This window comes from Schistocerca serialis, chromosome 3, assembly GCF_023864345.2.
Source record: "Schistocerca serialis cubense isolate TAMUIC-IGC-003099 chromosome 3, iqSchSeri2.2, whole genome shotgun sequence".
NCBI lineage: Eukaryota > Metazoa > Arthropoda > Insecta > Orthoptera > Acrididae > Schistocerca > Schistocerca serialis.
Genome location: NC_064640.1, coordinates 822,485,118 through 822,490,925, shown reverse-complemented (window position 1 = coordinate 822,490,925; position 5,808 = coordinate 822,485,118). Strand labels below are relative to the sequence as shown.

The 5,808-nt window shown below is 43.5% G+C and overlaps 1 non-coding gene across 1 annotated transcript; it reads left to right on the top strand.

Moving 5' to 3' along the window:
• The first annotated feature begins 3,119 nt into the window (after positions 1-3,119).
• On the top strand, positions 3,120-3,192 carry Trnaa-cgc (transfer RNA alanine (anticodon CGC)). Its single transcript has one exon. It is a non-coding gene; the product is annotated as a tRNA-Ala (tRNA).
• Positions 3,193-5,808: the final 2,616 nt, after the last annotated feature.

Below are 5,808 nucleotides of genomic sequence, written 5' to 3'. Positions count from 1 at the left end.
ATCTGTGTTGATGACGTGATTGCACAATTGCGTGCTGATTCTCGTCAGCCCACACATGTTGATTGTGAAAATCGAGGAAGTACAGTACATACTGACGAAACTAAAATGAGCTCTAACATGGAAATTAAGCGTTTCCGGACACATGTCCACATAACATCTTTTCTTTATTTGTGTGTGAGGAATGTTTCCTGAAAGTTTGGCCGTACCTTTTTGTAACACCCTGTGTAAAACTGAAGAGGGAAACCAAGACTTGAGTACAGTAAACAGGCCCAAATAAATGGAGGGTGCAGAGGTGAAGAGACTTGTGGAGAGCCGTATCAAACAATTTTTTACAACGGCCCACAAAAACCAATACCACCTCCCGCAAATAAACGAAATATATGAACTTTTATTTTATGTCAAGCTTCAGTGTGACGCAAATAATACAGTAAACTATGGAAGTTATGAGTTAATGAATTAAATGTGTGTGTTTAATCTTATTTGTGACAATGTTGTCTGTTATCTTACTAAATAAAGATGTCCTTAAGTAAGGATTCTTGACCCAAAATAGTGAACAGTTTCTGTGCACACTTAACACACAATAATAAGAATGGTCAGACAGAATTATTGTAAAACGTTTGGTGAAAAGAGATCTTGCTTAATCTGTTTACAACGTCTGATAAGGTTAATCTTCCAGTTGATAACTGCGGTAATCAGCTGGAATGACTCCAGATGAGGCTCGATTTCCAAGATACGCAATATTCTTTCTCTCATTACATCAGTCTTAACGGTACTACTGTTTACTAATAATCATTCCATTTGCTGTCATTTAAGACTTAGGGACCTATTGAAAGGATAGCTTCTTAGACATTCAGTTTACTGTATTACTACTGATAACTACTGTAACAGTCTCGGTGCCTTCCGATTCTCCCAGCCAGGCCAGGACAGGGAAGCGACGAGCCACGTGCCGTGCCGCCAGAGCTGACTCTGCTGCTTTAGCGCTGATGGTGCTGCCTACACAGCCGACCAGTCAGCTTCTGCGCAGTCAGATCAGGCGAGGTTTACCTGTAGCGGGCCTGGGAGGCTGCTCCTTCTAGAGATTCCTGCCCTCAAGCCACGAGATCGTGACGGACAGACCCAAAATACTGACACCCAAGAGACTGAAGTTTTCCTTATGCCTGCCCTACGCAGAGCCCATTCCCCCCGTTTTGAATAAACCAGTTGTGTGTAAAGTATACATTCTTATTAATACTAAATCCTCAAAAATCTGACGCCCACTGCCAACCTTGGCCATTCTGTACACTGGTGAGCTGAAGAGCAATCACTTAAGCCTATTCCTGCCTACCCCAAAAGACTTCCAGAAAAACCCAACAAGTGTGAGTAGGAATAGCGCTCTGACTGTAAAAAAAAATTAATCTATTTAAGATAGTTCATTTATAGGTTTTGGTGAGTGAGTTTGCGAGTAACAAAATATGCGACGTAAATGGCCGTATCTTTTGACTGAAGTGATTTAGAAATTTTTTAAAACGCCAAGGGACTATAGACTTTAGTACAAATTTCAGTATGCTTCTACACGTTCCTGAGAAAAATAGGTCTCAACAGACGGACAGACAACCAGACGAACAAAAGACGGTCCTATAAGGGTTCTGTTTTCACCGATTGCGGTAAGGAACCCTAATAACATTTTCTCGCGGGATAGAAACCTCAGAATTTCTGCAGATGATGCTGTTATCAATAACAAAGTATCGTCTGAAAGAAGCTGAACAAGTATTGAGTCAGGTATTGTTAAGATTTCAGAGATTGACAACTTTCCTTAAATACTCAGAAATGTAAAAAGGTGCATTTCACAAAACCAAGAAAACGTAGTATCGTATGATTATATCAATGAGTCACAATCGCAATCTGTCACCTCAAACAAATACGTGGCTTTAACAATTCGTTGGGATATGAAATGGAGCGACCACTAAGTCTCCGTCTCAGGTAAAGCAGTTGACAAATTTCCGTTCCTTGGTAGACTACTGGGGAAATGCAATCAGTCTACAAAGGAGACTCCATTCAAAGGAGACTCATCCTGGAATAATGCTCAAGCATGTGGGACACGTACCAAATATGCCTAACAGGAGACACTGAACGAATACAGCGAAGTGTAGCACGATTCGTTCAGTCCTTAGGAGAATGTCACGAAGATACGGAAAGGCCTGAAGCGGAGTGGCCAAGTGGTTCTAGGCGTTACAGTCTGGAGCCGCGCGACCGCTACGGTCGCAGGTTCGAATGCTGCCTCGGGCATGGTTGTGTGTGATGTCCTTAGGTTAGTTAGGTTTCAGTAGTTCTAAGTTTTAGGGTACTGATGATCTCAGAAGTTAAGTCCCATAGTGCTCAGGGCCATTGGAACCATTTTTTAAAACACAGAGCAAGGACGAAACGCGAGCCTCACGAGTCGTCAGGTGTTTACAACATACACATACACATACACTCACATAACATTTCGAATTTAAATTCTTAAAATTTCTTACAATTTAAAAAAAATAAAAAAATAAATTTGAACGATTCTTAAAAATTTTCAGTAATCTAGAATCGTTCTAGCAAAGTCACCAAGGAAGAGTAGGTAAGGGGTCAGCGAAACTGAACCACACTATTCATTTAAGTAATCAAAGCTAGCCAAAATTACTTTATGACTTAATTCATTTTGAAAATTAAGTGGTTGATTTGAAAATTATCTTAATGTACGGTAGATCTCCTACTGCTCGAAGATATTGACAACGTTACCCTTGCGTCCCGTACGCAAAACTAAAAAACGTCATGTAATACCAGAAGCTGAGTGACACGTTCCGGATATATTTGAACGCAAGGCATAACTGGAATACCAACCAGAAATTTGTTCCCTAAACATAACTTCCAACGACCTTCCAGTTTGATCCATATATTTCGACTGAATCATCACTTGTGATGTTGTAAGCACCTGACGACTTTTGTTGTTCACGTTTCGTCCTTTCCCTGTATTTAAATCTCGGTGTATTATTCCTAGGAATGAAATGTGCGGGAACAATATCTTTGTAGTCAACTGTATACCCATTGCATTTGAAACAGTGCCGTAGTACTGAATACTATGATAAGAAAAGACCCTAGGGCCATTCCCACCGAGCGAGGTGGCGCAGTGGTCAGCGCACTGGACTCGCATTCGGGAGGACGACGGTTCAATCCCGTCTCCGGCCATCCTGATTTAGGTTTTCCGTGATTTCCCTAAATCGCTTCAGGCAAATGCCGGGATGGTTCCTTTGAAAGGGCAAGGCCGATTTCCTTCCCCATCCTTCCCTCACCCGAGCTTGCGCTCCGTCTCTAATGACCTCGTTGTCGACGGGACGTTAAACACTAATATCCTCCTCCTAGGGCCATTCCCCTTCCCAGGGAGTAATGAAGATGAAATACCCTGTTGATCCTGGGCCGGAGCAGTCCTACGGCTCTTTCCTTTTTTTTCTTTTTTAGAAGGCTCTTGCCATTACTCGGGACAAAATGTACGTGGTTTCCATTAGAATGTCCTATGAACTAGATGGCCCTATATTCGCATTCATATGCTAGTTTACATAATGAGGTGTTATGTAATCTATAAAGCATTGACCGGAAAGCTGCCATTTTGTACTCTAGAGGGTGATAGGAAGAGCTGTGAAGAACCAAATTCGTGTTTACTGGTTACTATAAATGCCATTCTCCAAAGAATTCCCTAACGTAGTGTCCAGAAATAGGATGTTACCATTTTTGGACAAGCCAGTCACTATGTCAGGGAATCCTTTTGAGAAACGACATTCATAGGAAAACAGCAACCACGGATTTGGCTATTCACAGCTCTTCCTCCTACCATCTGGAGTGTAAAAAGACAGGTTTCTGGTCAGTACTTCATGGATTACGTAACGCTCCGTTACATAAAGTAGCTTATGGACGCTAATATAGGGCCATCCAGTTCGTAGCAGGTTCTAATGTGTACGACGCTGATTTTGCCCCGAGTATTAACAAGAGCCTTTTAAAACAGGAAAAGAGAAAGAGCCGTAGAACTGCTCCGGCCCAGGATCAACAGGATGTTTCATCTTCACTACTCCCCTAGGATCTTCTCTTGTCATAGTATTCTGTGCAACTGAACGGTTTCAAACAGAATGGGTGTACAGTTGGCTAAAAAAGATATTGACCCAGCACATTTCATTCTTAGAAATTATGGACTGAAGTTTAAACACAGAGCCGGCTTCTGTGACCGAGCAGTTCTAGGCGCTTCAGTCTGGAACCGCGAGAGCGCTATAGTCACAGGTTGGAATCCTGCTTCGGGCATGGGTGTGTGTGATGTCCTTAGGTTAGCCTTGGGAGTAGACGATAATCCTTGCTGGAAGATGAGATTATGAGACATCAAGAATGGACGTCGAACAGATGTGCAAAACTATAGACCTATATCTCTAACATCGATCAGTTGTTGAATTTTGGTTCAAATGGTTCAAATGGCTCTGAGCACTATGGGACTTAACATCTATGGTCATCAGTCCCCTAGAACTTATAACTACTTAAACCTAACTAACCTAAGGACATCACACAACACCCAGTCATCACGAGGCAGAGAAAATCCCTGATCCCGCCGCGAATCGAACCCGGGAACCCTGGCGCGGGAAGCGAGAACGCTACCGCACGAGCACGAGCTGCGGATCCTTAAAGATCATCGGATGATATTTACGCATCCGTGTATGCGCCGCGTCTCTCGGGGCTATGTTTTCATAACCTGCTAGTTCATGTATGGCAGTCGCAGCATTCCGTTCCGGCGCGGCTTCGACAGATGTACCGTTTACTCTATATTTTGTCTTTGCCCCTCCTTCATTTTTTTCGGTGCTTTTTATAATCTACTCTCTCGTTCCATTTGTTAACAGGTTCGTGTTTCACGCCACATTTCTAATCCATGACTATCGGTTTATGTGGAACTTCCCGAATTTTAAAAAAGGGTTGGGATCGGTCTGTAAAAGAGGCTTGACTACTATAAGCCTTGTGGCCACTTTTTATTACTGTGATATGGTCTTTGCGTACCACTGTCCACGGTCTCTTTCTTGTTTTTACACAGATTTGCGTCTGAGGATGTAATTTCAATTACGAAACAGGCCGTGCCTTTAATAAAGGATTTAGAACAGCTGCGGCGGATTTTATTCAATACGCTTCTGTTTTTTATTGTCTGAACGGCTTATCGCCACGTTTCACTCGCGTACAAGCCTGCATTTAAGATAAATTCGGACTGAAAAGACTTCCTAACATTTAAATTTATTATCAGTGTAAGCAACTTCACAGTACACTTTATAGTGGTTTGCGTAATATGAATGTAGAGGGAATGCTCTGTTTTATCTTGCGTTTCAAGGGCTGGCTGGACAGTCCTGGCGATATGTGCTGTCATATGTCCTCCGAGTTCATTAAGTCATGCGCGACGGCGTCAGTGTTGGCAGACTGTAAACAGTTTCTGGTTTCCGCATCGCTGAGCGCCGCCTGGCGGGGTAAGGCGTTGCTATCCGCTCACATTGGCCGGGCGCGACAGTGCGTAGAGGGAAGCCTTGTGGGCGCGCGCGTATCTGACCATCTGGACAGCTGCCTGTCTGCCCGTTCCTCGTAGCGGACGGTCGTGGAATCGGATCCTGCTCCGTCACACGGCGCCCACGCATCGCCAGCCGGCTTTGTTCCGCCGCGACATCATCCTCATCGCAGCCTGAAGGTGGAGGTAGTGAGTGTTGAACTGTTATTGTTCTAGGCCACCGCGAGACTGCTGAGCCGCAAAACTGAATAAGAAGACCCGAGAATATCTATTTTAAGTTTAGCTTT